Source organism: Halichoerus grypus, chromosome 7, assembly GCF_964656455.1.
Source record: "Halichoerus grypus chromosome 7, mHalGry1.hap1.1, whole genome shotgun sequence".
NCBI lineage: Eukaryota > Metazoa > Chordata > Mammalia > Carnivora > Phocidae > Halichoerus > Halichoerus grypus.
In genome coordinates, this window is record NC_135718.1 from 132,887,729 (window position 1) to 132,906,197 (window position 18,469).

The window sequence follows — 18,469 nt, forward strand, 5'->3', positions numbered from 1 at the left end:
AATGCACTGATGCAATTCCCTTCACCCCCTAAGAAACCAATCTTTTCCAATAATATATCTTCCACAGGGAATCAGTCCTCATTTAAAAAGCAATTTTAAGGATGAAGTAGCATTTTTGTCTACCTTTTTTTTTTTAATACATCTACTTCCCATTGATAACAATCTAAAGATTAGACATTTTTGGAAATATTCCTAAATCATTAATGCATACCTCTTTGTTTTCTTAAATAATATCTACTAAGCAGAATTGACACCTTTTTGATAATAGGCTATCATTTTGATCTGACAGTGTTATCATGAAAAATCTTTATCTATTCATTTCCATCCTTGGGGTTGGCATTTCTGATCTTATGAAACACCTCATTTAAATTTATGTGCGTTTTCTGCTTTACAAAAATCAGTTATTCATGGCATATAAATAACAAGTAAATAAATTTTGAATAACCATCATAAGGAATCCTCCTGAGTCAAGTGTTTAGGTTTGCATGCTGAATTTTAAGCAATTTTAGAGCTCTTCTTTCCTCACCCTACTCTGTTAGCTGCATTTTAAGATGGTGGTGGAAGTTAGCATAGTTTCTGCAAAAGGGAAAACACTAGAAACTATTGAGAAGCATATTGTGCTGGAGAAGAGCTATGCTGTGGTGGCATCTGGATTTTATCTTGCTAGCAGAAGACTAAACGGGTTAGTCAAATCCAGTTTGATAAACTCCTCTTTGTCATTATTGTCTATTTGCAAAATTTCCAACAGAGGTAGAGAATATGAAAAAAAGGTGACCATCCTTAAATAGGTCTTCTTGGTTCCAATCCCTCCCCTGAATTGAGATCTGAAAATTAATCGTCAAGCTCTGAGTGAACCTTATAAAAAGGTAGAATTCTTGGAGTCTGTGAATTGACATGTTAAAAGCAAGCTCTCAGTGGTGGTTGCCAAGGCTTTAATCAGAGAAAAGTAACTCAGTTTGAAGTAGTTTGAGCTCAAATAAAAGATGTGCTAAGATTTCAGATATGGTACTTTATTTGAAAACCATTGCAGCAGATTTAATCTGAAAATGTTTAAATACCTGTGAGCATTACCTATTCAGCTGTGTTAGGGATGGCTTTCGATTTGATGTTGAATATTGTGTACTCTGAAATTACATTTTGTGCCAGATAGCATAAAATATAGAGTTTACAGTTTCTAAAATGTTGAGTGATTTGTGCTCAACTTGACAATTTATAAAAAGAAATTAATGGAAATACTAACATTCTATAATATTCATGCAGAAGGCTGTATCACATTTTTCTGCTTGTTCAAATAAAGGTTTATTATTCTTCCATAGATTTTTTAAAAGTGTTCCATTTATGTGATTTTCTGCTTTCCAAGAGGTTTTCTGTTCCTCTTTTATGAGGAAGAGATTGCCACCATTTACAAGCAGCTCCTTATTCTTCGGAAGCTGAATGGGCATTGCAGAACATTGCCTGAAATTTAATTACTGTTTATGCCAGTTTGGTTTTCCTCAGTTTGTAGCAGAATGAAATGAACTACTTCAGACTCATTCACTGACTTTGTATATGTCAGAAAAATTATTTTTTCTATGTTGTGTTCTGAATGTCTATATTTACTTAAAATAAGGCAAAATACAAGTTGAGATCTTCAGGACTTTTAAGTTACTTAACTAATCACTATTCTTTGAAGTTGGGTTTTTATTTAGAATACAGTTTAGAACAAATTGTTGGCAGAAATACATAATCATTAAGATATATTACTTATAGGATATATCCCATGAAGGATAATTAATATTGGTTAGTATATTAGGATATATTATTTTAGCATGTTTTTAAAGCATGATATTTAGTGCAAAAATTATAAACCATATTTTTACAAGACTGCTGACCCAATATTTTTTCAAAACTTTAAGAATCTTAAATTACCCATGCTCTAATTTTTTATATTAAAAAATAATCATTGGTGAACTGTGGATTATTATGTCTTATAAATTGTGTAGGTACTAGATACACTCTGCTGTTCAAGGCAAACATCTCCCTGCCTACATGAGGCTTATTTCCTAGTCAGTGATTTTTAACTCATGGGACAAAACTGAAATTTAAATGAAAGGCATTAGATACAACATAGAATATGTACAAATTACTCAAAAATTTAAAAAGATACCTTGTTATTTTTGATATGCTGAACGCTAAAGGGTGTCAGATAATATGCACTGTTTTGCAGATGACATCTGAAAAAATCACCTCCTCCAGGTGCCTTGTTATCAAAAATGTCATTAGCCACCTCTAATCTCGGCTGTTCTGCCCTGGTGCCTGTCTTACTCTAGTTGGTATCTATGATGGTTTCCATGATAGGCAAGGGCTAAAAGATGTCTGAGCTGAGGAAATGTGTCATCTACAATCGTCCCTTGTTCCATCTAAATTATTTCAGTTCCCTTAAAGTGATTTAGAAAAGTAACAGCTGTACCATGCCTTAATTATACTTGTGACCCCTTTAACCTACTTAAAATAAAAGCACAATGTTATCTTAATCCTAATCAAAATGGTTTAGGTTTGCCAATGATACACCAACAGCCCAAAAATCAGGAAAAATCTAAGCTCTAGAATAAGCTTAAGTATTATAAAGTCATTCTTATTAATCAATAATAGCCTTATATACAATGAAAATACCAATTCCAATTATCATATAAATTATGTTTATTTATATCATTTTCTAATAAATAGTTAAGCACTAGCAAATTAATAGAAGTTTATTTTTAAATTATTTCTTTTTACTTTTCTTTTGTTTCTTGTTTTAACTATTGCTTTTGCTACATGAATTTTTGGTAGTTTGGGGCTGAGAATGCCAAGTTTCATAATTATAAATTAAACAGGTTTTTTTTTTTAAAGATTTTATTTATTTATTTGAGAGAGAGTGAGAGAGAGCATGAGAGGGGAGAGGGTGAGAGGGAGAAGCAGACTCCCCACTGAGTGGGGAGCCCGATGTGGGACTCGATCCTGGGACTCCAGGATCATGACCTGAGCTGAAGGCGGTCGCTTAACCAACTGAGCCACCCAGGCACCCAAATTAAACAGGTTTTTATAGGTTCTTGAGGTTTGTTAGCATGTGGAAAACCTACATGATGGAGATGATGTTATGGTCTGTTAGACAAAGGGGTTAGCTAGAGGACTGCTTTTCCTTCAAGAGGTTCAGCAGGGTGGAGAATAAATTAAGATTCAATGATGTAACTTTAACAATAGATATGTGTAATACTTTTAGAAATATGAAATATGTGCCGTGCTGGTGCTGGCTTGGTACATTTGATATTTTTCCTTGCTTAAAAATTATTCTGTTGTGCAGAGACATTTTAAAACATGAATTTTCTTAGCCTTCCGTTGGTGAGACCTGTTTCTCTTTGTGTGTATGAAAGGTCCAGGCAGATCTAGGGATCCCACAGTGCCACCCACCGTCTTAGAAGGAGGTGGGGGGAAGAGCTTGGTTAATGGGCCAACTGCATGGATACAACTCATTGTCATTTTTCTACCTGAAACGATATGTTCCCCCACATACCCAAGATGACTGACAGTGTTGGTATCAGTTACAACTTAACCTTTCTCATTTGGGATAGTAAGAGGAAACTCCTGTGTGCTCTGACATTATAAAATATCAGGCATGCTAAAAGTTTGTTTGCATAGTATAGTACAAAGTGTCAAGATTGAGCGCTAATATACACTTGTGCTACGTTGTAATATGCAGATTCTCTCAGGGGAATTCCATGACTCAGACTTTGCCATGGAATAGTCTCAGGTGAAGGATGTTTTGTTACATAATAAACTCCCTTCAGGATTTTTATGGCAGGTAAGTCCAAGGAATTCTTAACTCACAGTATATCAAAGAGTACCTTAAGATGTCATGTTAAACAATTCTAATAATTCTCATCACCGGGCCGTCATGGGATTGGCTACCCTACATATTGCGTAAAATCGCCTTCTTCACAGGGAAGTCAAGGAAATTCTCTGAAGATATTTAGAGAAGCAGCCAGCTTATCAAAAAGACATCTCCTGTATTAGAGTCTGGCTTAAAAAGAGGCCCATCATATCTACTACTCCTTTCTCTCCAATGATATGGTTCTTTTAATTAACTTCTACAATAATTTTAATTCTTTATGTTTTTATGCTTATCCCTGTGCTTGCCTTATTTACCTTTCAAGAGTGTTGTCTCTTTAGACATAGTGCTTAGCACAGTATTTTTTTACAGTGGTTAGATTTGTTCCACTCTAATAAAAATCTTGAATTTAAATTCTAGACAAAGGCTGAATTAACATTCTAGTTCGGTGGGCTGCATTCCAGATTTTTGCTTTCAATTTGTACAAAATGTATGCAAAATAAAATAATACAGTTGTTTCGTATAAGGTCACAACATTATTGGACCAAATTCTTACTTGAGTCTGGCACTATTTTTACTTTTTACTGAAAATTATTTATGAATATCTTGTATTCCTGCCTTTTGGTATTTACAACTACTGAGACTAGTGGAACCAAGTAACACAGGAAACTACTTAACAAAAATCCTTCTTTGTGTATATTTTAGACACTCACCAGCCCGTGATTTACAAAGCCACAGTAAGTGTTGCCTCCGGGGAAACGAACACAACATAGGCCAAAAAAAATGTCACAGATCATTTTTGAATTTCAAATTACACTTTTTTCAGGTCCATAGTGAAAATTAGACTTGCGAGCTATCATTTTATGAAGTCTGCCTTTTTGGAAAATAAAAACATTTGCTGAGCTCAAAGTTGAGAGCTGGGAGGACTACAAATGATCGAGTGAACCTAGAAATGGTCATATCATCTGTCCTGGATTGCAATAACAAGCTTGGCACTATTTAGTGGGACTCGTCTATAGTCATGGCTGTGCTGCAAAAGATTTCTGTCTGTGCCTTGCCCTCTCTTGGGGTTAAAACTCTTCTCAGGGAGTCAGTAAAGCCCTTTAGATTTGTTTGGGATTTCCAGAGCAGTGGGGCCTGTGCTGAATTTGTGCTAATGTCAACGTTGGAAGAGGTTCTTATCTCTCTGTGAAATGCCCATGGTAGCATGGAAATAACATATGGGGTATTTAGTCAGGGAGGATCTGAGAGACTCCTATTTACCTGGTTTTCCCAGGCTCAGTCAGCTGTTACTCCATCTGCTAAGTTTTCCCTTTTCTTTTAGGAACAAGGACAACCATTGTGTCAAGAATTATAACTATTGTAAAATCGGTATGAAAATCTTGATATCAGGGGATATTTATTTGACAAATTCATTGTCTGTATCTGCCTTTGTAAAAATTCTAGCAAATTAACACTTTTATGTAAGTGCCAGTTGATAAATGCCTATGTTTATTACAAAATATTTGGTTTATTATAGTTATAGCATTATTGTAAATACGTACAAGCTATGATTCTGGTAAGCATTCCACAAAATTGAAGATAGTACATTTTTAAATTTTTTATTAAAGCTGATAAGATGAAAAAAATGAAAAAGAGAGCAAGTTCACAAACACTGAAAAATATTTTTTTAAGTGAAAGACTATATCCAAATAACATACATTTGCATTGCTAATGCTTTCTAAGAAGGCCACAGAAGTAACAATTACTGGAAGACCATGATGTTTTTAGTCAGTAAGAATTTGTAAGTTATTGTTAGATTCTTCATAAGCACTACTTATTTAATTGAAAATGTATCAAAATAATGTATTTCTTCCATGCTTATGACTAAATATGTCTAGCGTACTAAATAGACTTTGAAACTTTAAATAACACACACATGGTCCTTTGATTTGACATTTGACTCTGACTCCACAAATAACTTGAAGCACGGGGGCGCCTGGGTGGCTCAGTCGTTAAGCATCTGCCTTCGCCTTGGGTCATGGTCCCAGGGTCCTGGAATTGAGTCCGCGGCGGGCTCCCTGCTCAGCGGGAAGCCTGCTTCTCCCTCTCCTACTGCCCCGGCTTGTGTTCCCTCTTTCTCTGTCTGTCTCTCTCTGTCAAATAAATAAAATCTTTAAAAAAAAATAACTGAAGCAGGAATCACATCTTAAACAAAAGGCGATCTTAGACTGGATTTAAGAGCATGCCTTGTTAAAAGGAAAAGCAAAAAACCAACAAGGACATATACCCAGTAGGGATGATCTCAATGTGATGGTGACAAAACAGTTCAATCACATCCTTTCTGTTTGGGAGTTTTAAATGTAATATGGAGAGAGAAAGCACAGAAACAGAGGTAGTAGAATCAGTACTGAGCATATGTCACTAGAACAGGAATGCCAAGTTGATACCTGAACTGAGGTTATTGGTAAACCCTGCATCTGTAATTCCTGAAAAACGTCTTTTGCTTTCTATTTTTTTTTGTATTCTCCCTGCAATAAACTCCATCATGAGAAATAACTTGGGACTGACTGTTGTTTGCATCTTGAACTAACCTATTTTACTTATACCTTCAGAAATATTGCAAGAATTTAAGCCACAGGGTACATCTCCAAATCAGGATAATTAAGAGGTCTTTTCCATCCCCCATCCCCCCAAAAAGTGCCACATATGAAATAAAATATAGTCATTCCACAGTGTGGTGCTGCCTGGTAATTGTGGGGATATTATAAAATCTTACGCAACTTAAAGTTTTCTATAACAATTTTGTTCAAAATAAATATTAGTTATATTTGAAAAGAGTCTCTTAGTACTATAAATAGGCAATTTTGTTTTTTTCTCCTTTATTGTGTATGCAGCATTTTAATAACATGATAATTAGATTACCCAAAACCTTTAGAAATATTTTCAACAAAATTTTAGTCTCTACTCTGCAAATAGGCCAGATCTAAACTTTAATCTTTATTCTCACATGCATATTTCAAATCGAGTGTTAGAGTGAATGTTAACAATATTTAAATTAAGATATCAAAATGTGGTAGCTATTTTTAAAAAAATAAAGCTGTATTTCCATGTTTCCTCGATTAAACTTTCATGATGATATAACAGAGCACCTAGGAAGGGGCACTACTCATAAAAACCAGACTATGGCACAGCCCACACTTTCCTTACATAGCATTCCCTTGAATGACCTTTCTCTAGTTGTGCAAATATAAAGCACGTAAGCACTCATTTCCCTAGAGAAGAGAATAAAAACATTTCTAGGTTAACAAAGACACTACTCTATATATTCTTGGATTTCCATGCTAAACGCTAAATTATGGTCACCTGTGCAACATGATCAAGGAGCCTCTTGGGAGGAAAGTAATTGATATCAGGACCTCTTTCCCTCAATATTCTTGAAACGTCTGTGATAGGATGGGACACTTCTAATTCATGTCTTCTGGAAAGAAAGTTATCCAAATTCTTAAGAGGGAAATTCACCTTGAGGAAAGTGGAAGCCTTTGTTGGTGGCTATGGAAACTCAATGGTCTGACTGTTTATGCAGTGGGGATGGGACAGTGCATAGCTGAAGTTATAAGGCTCTGGGCACAACCACTCTAACACTATATTATTCTTTAGACGCTATGCCTTGGCATGTGAGAGTGACCTGAATGACCTGTTATTTGGAACTCCGACCCCAATCTCAGAGTAGCTTCTAAAAACACAATCGTTAAGTATCACTGGACTTGTAAGGCTAGTTTTCATCATTTGTAAGGATAGGTTTATATGCATCTCTGACTTTAGTCTGATATTCTGTAATATTTTGAATTTTTAAAAGACTTTATTTATTTATTTGTGGAGGGGGGAGGGAGAGGGAGAGAAAGATCCCTAGCAGACAACGCACTGAGCGTGGAGCCCAACACAAGGCTGGATCTCAGGACCCTGAGATCATGACCTGTGCTGAAATCAAGAGTCGGACGCTTAACCCACAGAGCCACCCAGGTGCCCCTAAAATGTTGATTATTTAAAAGAACTTATAATCAGGTTTTTAAAGAACATAAAAGCTTATGTACAGCTTTATAAAAATATTGGCAAGAGCCAAAATAATTGCATGAGTAAATTCAAAACCAATTTGTAAAACATTCTTTTTTTTTTTTTTAAAGATTTTATTTATTTATTTGAAGGAGAGAGACACAGAGAGAGAGAGGGACCACAAGCAGGGGGAGTGGGAGAGGGAGAAGCAAGGTTCCCGCTGAGCAGGGAGCCCGATGAGGGGCTCGATCCCAGGACCCTGGGATCATGACCTGAGCTGAAGGCAGATGCTTAACGCGACTGAACCACTCAGGTGCCCCGGTAATACAATCTTAATTGCTTTCAACACTTTATCTGGTAGAATGATAGTGTCATTAATTTCAATGTCTCTTACTTATTTGCTTAAATAATTTTTATATTTTTTTTGCTTAAATAATTTTTAAGCAAATCATAAGAAGACATGAAGATAAATGATGTCTCCCCATCTAAATAAGTATTAATTTTTCTAACTGAAGTTTCAATATAATTTGGGTTGAAATAATCATTTATATCACCTTAATTCTCTTAATAGAATCCCTTTGACTTGTATATACCATGCTTAGAATGATGGTACACTGAAAAACAATACTATAAATAAGAAACATTGTGTTACTTTCTAGGTAGGCAATTGTTTATTCTATTTATTCCATCTGCAAAAATGTATGGAGCCCCTACATGTTGGTGCAGTTCTAGGCATTATGTATGCAATCGTGAACAGAATAAATTCTTTGACCTCGTAGAGCTTAAATCTAATTGGAAGGGAGGCAGAAAAATAATTAGATAGCATCAGATGGTGATAAGTATCCCAAAGAAAGATAAGAGCGTGAGGGCGGTAAATATGGAAATGATTGCTATTTTATATAAGCTGGTCAGAGAGGGACTCTCTCAAAAGGTGATCCATTTTCATAGTCACCTGAAGGAAGTGAGAATGGAAACAGCAGGGCCCTGGGGCAGAAGTGTGTTTGGTGTAGTCCAGGTATAGCAAGGTCACTGTGGATATTCTGGAGTAATACTGGGATGTTAGTATAGGAAGTGAGACCAGAGAATTAGTCCAAGGCCAGAGCATGTATTACCATGTCCACAACTCATTTTTACTTTGGCTTTTAACTCCATGTGAAAAGGGAAGCCATTGGAAAGTTTTGAGCAGAGGAGGAACTTACTAGATTTAGCAAATAAGAAACACTGGCTGTCCAGTTATATTTCAACCTCAGATAAACAATGAATACATTTTAAAAATAATTATGTCCCAAATATTACATGGCACATACTTATGGTAAAACATTATTCATTATCTGAAATCCAAATGACCAGGGTATCCTGTATTTAAAAGAAATTCTCTCACTGCTGTGTGGTAAGTAAACTTTTTGGTAGGGCAGAAATAGAAGTTGGTTGAATCTGTTTTAATAGATTCAAATACATTCACTTGTCTGTAATCTATAGCTGCTCTATAAAACTAGTTTATAGCTTGGTGGAATAAGCACATGGGAAGATAGCTAAAGTGTGTTCTTTCTGTAATTACCTGCTTTGCTCAACTTTCTTTGGAAATCAATAAAGTATCTCTAAAGTAGATACAATTTATTTCATTAGAAAAATAAAATAATGCTATATAAAAATAGATATTAAATTAAAAAAAATTAGAAAGTAGACCAACTAAGTTAGGATGTAGAAGACTTGAACAATTATAATGAAACATTTTGACCTAATGGAAAAATTAGAATATTACACCTAGCAACTCTAGATTGCACATTATTTTTCAAACATATATAGTGCATTTGCAAACACTGTAAATATTGCATTTACCAAATACTAGACCCAAAAGCAAATCATAAAAACCTTCAACAGTGAGATCAAAATATGCTTTTTGAATATAGTGCAATTATATTACAAATCAATGATAAACTATAAATAATATATCCCCCATATAGTTGGATATTACAAAATGCGTGAATTTATTAAGAAAATATTTTAATGGATAACAAAATAATGCATGCCAAATCTTGTTCGAAATAGCTAAAGCAGCATTTTGAAGAAATTTTAAATTTTAAATGCATAACTTAGAAATTAAGTATTACCTGAAAAGATTGCAAAATGGATCCAAAAAAGTAGACAGACTGAAACTTTACATTTAAGAGAAAAATAAATAGAAATGCACAATGCAGCAAAAAAAAAAAGTTTCTTTAAAAGAATAGTACAATTGACAAAATAATGGCTACTTATGAAGAGAAAAAAAGAAAGAAAAGGTATAAATATATAAATACCAGTAATGACAGAGTGAATGAGTACAGATGGAATAGAGTTTAAACAGATAATATAAAAGGATATTATGAATAGTCTAATAGCAATACATTTGAAAATAGATGCGAAATAAACAACTTGCCAAAATTGACTGTGGAATAAAAATTAAATGAGTATTTTATATTTTTTAAAAAATTGAATGTCATCAATATTTTTCCACAAGTAAAACTCAAGGTCATGATGGTTTGAATTTTTTGTAACCAAATAAATAAGAAAGGAATATTTTTCATCTTATAGAAGCTCTTCTAGAGAATAGAACAAGAAAGGTCAACTCATTTCATGAGGCTTGAAAACCTTGACACCAAAATCTGACAAGGATATTATAAGAAAAGAAAATTACTAGCCAATTTCACACAGGAACATAGGGGCAAAAATTCTCAAAAAAAGTAGCAAGCCCATATCAGAAAACACATGAACAGGAAAATATATCTTGAACAAATTTGATGTATCTCAGGGAATGCAGGTTTCATTTAATATTAAAAATCCATAAATGTAAGTCAATATCTGAACTGATTACAGAATAAAACAATGTGTTCACCTCAGTAGAAGCAGAAATAATATCTATAAAAATTCAACATTCATTCATCATAAAAAGAATAACAACCTCATGATCTTTTAGCAAAGTAAGTACAGAGGAGAACTTCAATCTGGCAAAGGCTGACCAAAAACAAAATAAAACAATAACTAAAAACCTAGAGCAGACCATTTTACTTTCTCTTTTTTCCTCCCAAAATGGAAACTATATATATTATAGAAATATATATAAAATATAAATATAATATATAAAAATACGTATATATAAAACCTTCTGAAATCTCTTACAACATACCTAATCACCTACCAGAATCTCTACCCTATGTTAATGCTATACCTTTCACCAAAGATGTATTCTCCATGCTCTAACCTAATACACATGTTCCCACCACTTTTACCTACAGAGATATGTCTCGAGAAATTCTCTTCACTATCTGATCAAAAATCATCTTCTTTTTCCTGGGTCAACACATCAGTATAAACATCTTATCCCATGTTAAAAAACAAAACAAAACATACAATGTCTGTCAGTCCAATTTACCTTTTATTTTTATTTATTTATTTTTTCAATTTACCTTTTAATAGAAGCAACCATCTATTTGCTGAATGATCAAGAATGGAAGGATAGATGAAGCAAGATTAAGTCATCCATTGATTCAAAAGGTTTTTCACTACCTCTGCTATTTTTCCTCTTTGGGTGCAAGTCTCTCCTTATTTTTGACATTTGTGAGGTTAGTGCGATTCATGAAAGAGTACCTTAAGTCATCGGCTCATCGAGTTATGCTCTTCCTATTGTTGCTTCATCTACCTCATTTATCCTACTTGATCTGGAACAGTCTCTCTCTGCTATGTGTCTAAATCATAGAATTATAACTGTTGAAAAGTAGAACCATTTTCAGCATTATGGAACAGGGTTTTTAAAACACCATTTTATACTTCTCTCATGTCCCATCTTTTTTTTTTTTTAAAGATTTTATTTATTTGACAGAGAGACACAGTGAGAGAGGGAACACAAGCAGGGGGAGTGGGAGAGGGAGAAACAGGCTTCCCATTGAGCAGGGAGCCCGATGCGGGGCTCGATCCCAGGACCCTGGGATCACGACCTGAGCCAAAGGCAGACGCTTAACGACTGAGCCACCCAGGCGGCCCTCTCATGTCCCATCTTGATATGCCTTATGTCTACAATTAAGGGAACATTGGATAGGGTCTTTTAGCATCGCCACAGCTAATTTAGGAAACATATTATTTTTATCTGCATTTACATTCATATAATCAGAAGTCTTGGGGAGAAACAAAATTTAAAAGAGAAGCTTTGAACATCTCATGACATAATTATTGGTGTCATATTTAGACACTGAAACTCAGTGGAGTAAGGTGTATAAAAATGCAGGTATTTATGGGAAAAGTTCGTTAGAATGATCTCCTATGTATGACTGAAACTGGAGGGCTGCCTTTTTAAATTTGCTATAAACTTATTAGCAAGAAAAAAAGTCATAATTTGCGAAACATAAGTGACTCCTCCAAATTTTGTTGATAATTTTTTATTGTTCAGCATTTGTATCCCAACCCCACTTTCACTCGGTTCTCAGCCTTTCTTTCCTCTGCTCTGTGCCAGGGAGATTGGCTGCTACGCAGTTCACTGCCTCAGCAATCTTGCTAGCTGGGTTGGGCTTGGTTCAGCGAAGGATAGTGTCTGAGACTGAATTTCTTGAAAATAGACTTTGAGATGGGGAGTTGTTTGGAGATTAGAGGGGATTTCTCTTGAAAGATATACTCACAAGGAAGTGAAGTAGGCAGTACTGGTGAAGGGAGAAGCTATCTTATAATGTGAGGACATCTGAAGCCTCAGTCATCCTAGGCTGAGCTCTGGAGCTGTGATGGCCCCTCCGAACTGTTCCAGTTTGTAGCCTCACTTCAACCAATCGTTGATCGGGCATTGCTCTTCAGAGAGAAGTTTCCTTTGGTGAGGCAGTTTTCTGAAGCCAAGGGTATTTCCTAGAGAATTTTCCTGCAGCTATGAACCATCAACTGTTAAATATTCCTAGCAGCAGGGGGATAGATGCCTCATTTTTGAGAGGTGGTCTAGGTAGATCACCATAAAATCCAGTAATAAGAAGAATTGACACAGGGTCAGAGGACGGAAGAACAGGTAGGTCTGGTTTTTATGCTCCCTCATGGGTCTGAGCCAGGTCTTCTTTCAGTGGATGTTTTCCAACCCAACTCTGGGCAGCTTTTCTTTCATGGCCCCATCTCTCACTAGGCTACTTGACCCCTTCAGCCCCAGGAGAGGCAATAACTTACTATTAATGCTATTCTCTGAGTTCATCAACCTTCTGTTTGTTTCATAATATTCTTAACACTTTTTAAAATGTTGTATTAACTGAATGAAGTCTCTTGAAAAATCTGAATTTGATTCTGTTTCTTGCTCAAACATTCACTAATAAAATGGCCAAGGCTTAAGACTGGCATTTTGTTTTGTCTGGGTGTGAGATGACTTATATTTCTTCATGAAAGAGGATATTTTAGATAAGAATTGATATTTACTACAAGCTATAACTTTGACATTCATCTTATTGATTAATCCATTTGAGGGTACACGTTAAATGTAGGTTGGGCTGGGTAAATCAATGATTCTTTTTACACATACTAGAGGCTAAGCCAAGGGGATCATAATGTGATTTTGGCAAGTCAGGTCTCTCTATTCTGACACGGTAATTCCAGAGGATTGTCAAATCACTAAGAATAAAAGCCAAAGTCTATGTTGTATACGGACCTGCAGGGCTACATGTGGTCTGCTCCTCTTTTAATTATTGAAATTTTGTATGTCTCCTTAGGATTTGTTTATGGCCCACTCCCTCCATGAGATCATCTCCATAAGATTAGGTTCTGTGGCCACTGTTAGGGCTTGCCCGACAGTGCTCATGACACTGCCTAGCCTACGGTACCAACTCAACAAATACTTGTTAACTGATTGAGCGAATGAATGAGTGGTGAGGAATTACGGTAGAAACAGAAATTAAAATATATGAAGATATATTCTAGAAAAGAATATATTTTAGCCTAAGACTTCCCTTCTTATGGGCCCCACTTAGGTCTGCTACAAGCTTTAATAAAAGGGAGTCCTTTCAAAAATGCTTGATAGCATGAGACTTGTTTTATTGTACCAGCTGCATGGGGGATGAAGATGAATCAATAGAAAAAGGAATAAATTTGAAAGAGGAGAAGCCAAGAGATTGCTTGTCTCAGTTTGAATCTGTTTATAATCCCTAGCCTATCCGATTAGCACAGCGTACCAAATTGTGTCCTTGAATCATGTTCAAGGTTTCCTTCCACCTCGAAATAATGATGCCACAGGTAAGGGTTGGGGAGGGGAACAGGGGTGAATTGTTCCTGAACGGCTCCAATAGCAGTACTTCTGAACCCCAGCTAGTCAATTAAAATGTAATTTCTAAGTCTCACCTCCAAGAATTCAGATTCCAAGAGTCAAGGTATAGCTGAATGATGCATATTTGTTAAAAAAATAAATAAGTGGCTCAGATAACGTAATATAAATTTTCACATTCAATGCCATTTATAATGTAATAGGACCATTATTCTAAATAAGCCAAACAATTGGCCGTTATGATGCCAAAGAGCAAATGTGAAAATTATTTCGAGTCAAAATATGAGAAAAGAAGATATGTGTTATACAAAAGTGCTGATGTGCTAGCTGGCAGTTCATTTTCTCATCTTCTAATTATCTTTGGTACATAAATTCTTACTTTGATTAACATAAGGTTAAAAGCTTAAGCAACCTCTCTAATAGTATTTTCAAAAATCTGCAGATGAAAGCAAACACAAATGTTTAGAAAAAAAGCAAAGGTCAACTATACCTTATAGTAATATCAACTCAGATTGATATACAAATTATAATTAATTCCTATAGCAACATGAACCTTTTTAAAACTCCAGAGCACTCATGCCTTTTTACCTAATTTACTGACAATGCTTGGAAGAAAAAAAGTATGTAGGAGATGTGGTGACCAGAATTTTTCCATTCCATGATATCATTAGCTGACTCATCTATAATTATGAAATGTAATATTGCTTGGTGGACTATGCCAATCCCGAGGCTCATCTTGTTTTCTTTTTCACTAGGATAGAAATTCTGTGGGAAAGAGTTCTTTGCTGGGGAAGAGTGCCTGGCAAATAACTTCATGAAGCTCATTTATTACTTTCCTAAATATTTACTGAACAGATTTGATGTAATGGACAATATTATTATTACATAATAGCCAAAATGCCAGATTCTGAGAGTACATAGAAGAATAGACAGTTGTTGGCTTAAAGGATATGCTGTATATAGAAACTTCTCTCAAAAGGGCTTTAAAGGTGAATTATTTCTCCTCCACGAATGCTATTTCAATTGTGAAATCTCCATCTCTGGTATTTGACATTATCCTCTAATGTTTATATTTAAAGTACATTGTTAAAACCACTAACGCAATTTTCACTGTCACTAGAAAGTTGTTTATAACAGCTTCTTGGACAGTTAAAACTGAAAATAGCTTCTAATCCTAATTTATCCTTCATCTACTTCATGTACATTCTTATATTTTAATATCATCATAGGATAATGATATTTGAAACTATCATATCCATATTTTTTTAAAGATTTATTTATTGAGGGAAGGGGCAGAGAGAGAGAGAGAGAGAATCTCCAGCAGACTCTCCACTGAGCGAGGAGCATAACACAAGGCTCGATCCCACAACCCTGAGATCATGACCTGAGCCAAAATCAAGAGTCAGATGCTTAACCGATTGAGCCACTCAGTGCCCCACTATCGTATTTTTAAAAGTATAAAAAAATCTCTAATATGGACACTACTAATGTAATTTCAAAATATTATTTGTAAAGCTGGCATAAAAAAATATAGTTTGAGTTCTACCAATATTTTAAACTGAAAAATCAACTCCAAACTTTCTTGGTGGCCAAAGCATTTAAAATATTTTCCCATAAGGATAAAACAATTTACTATTAGCCAAAACCAATAAATACAATCTCTTCTATCTAGATCTTTTGTGGTAAATGAAAAATTAATTTTAAATTCTTTCATCTCAACAGTTATTCAGAATAGCTTCTAGACAATAATTTTAACTTCCCAAAGCCAATTGCTTTTCTGACAATTACTGTAATTGGTAGAAGTCTCATTTAATTTTAATGAGCTTTTATCTAGCTACTGCATGTACTATATATTTAGATCAATAGAATGTTTTAAAAATCAGAAAAGAAATGCATGCTGTAAAACGTGGCTATTTCAGAAAAAAAAAATAACTCGTGTTTGTTTGTTACTGTTCCAGATCAATAAAATTTCTTTCTAATATTTTTCTTTGCATAAAATTCTATTCCCTGCCGATGAGTTAATAGTTACAAAAATTTAACTTTTTCCACTTATATGTTTATCAGTATGATTTATTTTTTCTTAAGTGATAGGGTTTACATTTTAACCTGGATTGGCTTATAATGAAATGACAATTTTGCTCTCTCTGCTAACTATTGTAGGGGACAATATTATCTGAAAAATTTGTACTTTTATTTTAGACAACCCTATATACTTTGATGAGAAAAATAAAAGCTTTCAGTTTTTGTTTCTTTGTATAGATTATCATTTAGAGTTCTGTTTGCTTATATATTACTGCATATTAAATATTAGGGATAAATTCAATGGTTTTATGAATATTTGATATAGTCAAACCTGGAGATCTAACTACTATTATTAATCAGATCAGGAAGTATATTGAGGGGAAAAAGGAGGATATGAATTTGCTGCCTCATTTTGTCATTCCACAGGGCCCTCAAAATGAGCCCTATATACTACATACTAGATATCCTTTTTGTAGCATGGCTATTATTTTAGTTCAGGCCTGCATTTTCTCTTGTCTAAAATTATTTACTAGTTTTAGATTTCTTTGCCTTTCATGGTTACTCTGCTCTACTTCTTCTCCTTTAATTCGTCCTACATGTGTCACTTCTAAACCCTTCAGCTTGCTGTATAAGATCTCAATATTGCTGCAAATGACTATTGAGTCTTTTCTATTGTTTTTTTTTTCTTAAAGATTTTATTTATTTGACAGAGAGAGACACAGCGAGAGAGGGAACACAAGCAGGGGGAGTGGGAGAGGGAGAAGCAGGCCTCCGGTGGAGCAGGGAGCCTGATGCGGGGCTCGATCCCAGGACCCTGGGATCATGACCTGAGCCGAAGGCAGACGCTTAACGACTGAGCCACCCAGGCGCCCGAGTCTTTTCTATTGTTATCCTGGTCACTCACCCTTTCTGCTAACACTGGTGTCTCTACTTTTCCTAAAAGGCTGTGCCCTTCATGCCTCAATACATTTGCAGATATCCTTCCTTCTGTATGAGTAAGCTCCTTCAAAATTAGAAAGAAATAAAAGTGGTTGAGACATTTTTATTAAAATGGTACTATAGTACCTACCTAATCTGCATATGCAGGCATTCAAAACATTGGCTGTTTTTTTTCTGCCCTATGCCCTTAGAGATACTGTTCTTCATGAAAATACCTGAATAGTTATTTTAACTCTGGGGAAAACACCACAAATGTTCCCTGTGGATACATGAACCATACCCAAAGCCATTAAATAAATGGAATTTACTAAACAGTTAATCTAATATGATGAACCCATTCATAACTCACCACATACCATCAACAAAACTACCATTAACATATACATCTACAAATAAGTGGTTTTGTTGCTTCTTCAGTTTCTTTGCACTAATGAGTGGTTGGGAATCTTAACCATATCTTGCTCTCTCTTTAACATAACTGCTTTCTTTTAAAGTGCCCATTATTCATTATACTTGTATGCCTTGTACACTGTTCCAGCCTCCAATCCACTCCACTCTGTACCATACAGTGTACCCTAGACTAGACAAGTTGCTGTCCTTTTTTAGGGAAGATATATTACATGAAAAGAAGGCACCTCAGCAGTGCCTGAGGTTCAGAGATTGGAGAATATTTTCCATTTTGCTCACATGCTGATCCATGATAGATGCACAATCCAGGTCCCAGGACTTTACATTATGTCCTTTACTACTGGGTCTCAAAATTAAATTTCCTCCACACAGTTCCTCCATTTCAGTGGAAGAAACTTACATTAAAAAATCAACAAGCAAACAAAAACAAAAACAAAACAACCACTAACTTGTGCTTATCTAACTTTTTTAAACTTCTTTTTTGCCTTCATTTATGTAATACATTTGGAATGTCCTTCTTCCATTCTTTGTTTTCCTGTGAACTCTATATAACCTTCAATGCCCACTCAAATATTACATTTATGAAGATTTATGACCGCATAGTCACTGCCTCATTGTCCTCTAGCAACTGGATCAAACTGCTAGTGTTTATCCCCTCCAAAGTCATGGATGATTTGTTAGTCAATCCTATTTAGCTTTAAACAATAAAGAACACTGTATTCATATTGGACACTGCTATAATGAGTTACTACAAGCTTGATAATGTAAAACCAAGGAAATATCCTCTCTCACAGTCTGGGTATCAGAAGTCCAAAATCAAGGTATCAGCAGGGCCATATTCCCTCTGGAGGGTCCAGGGGGGAATCATGTGTCATGCTGTGTCATGCTTCTTCCCGCTGGTGGCTGCCATCTTTCTTTGACTTACATCTGATTACGCCAACATCAGTCACCATGAACACATCATCTTCTCT

General features: G+C 35.1%; 1 pseudogene; it reads left to right on the forward strand.

Moving 5' to 3' along the window:
- The first annotated feature begins 551 nt into the window (after positions 1 to 551).
- LOC118530752 (glyceraldehyde-3-phosphate dehydrogenase-like) overlaps positions 552 to 18,469 on the forward strand; it is a 169,128-nt pseudogene continuing 151,210 nt past the window's right edge.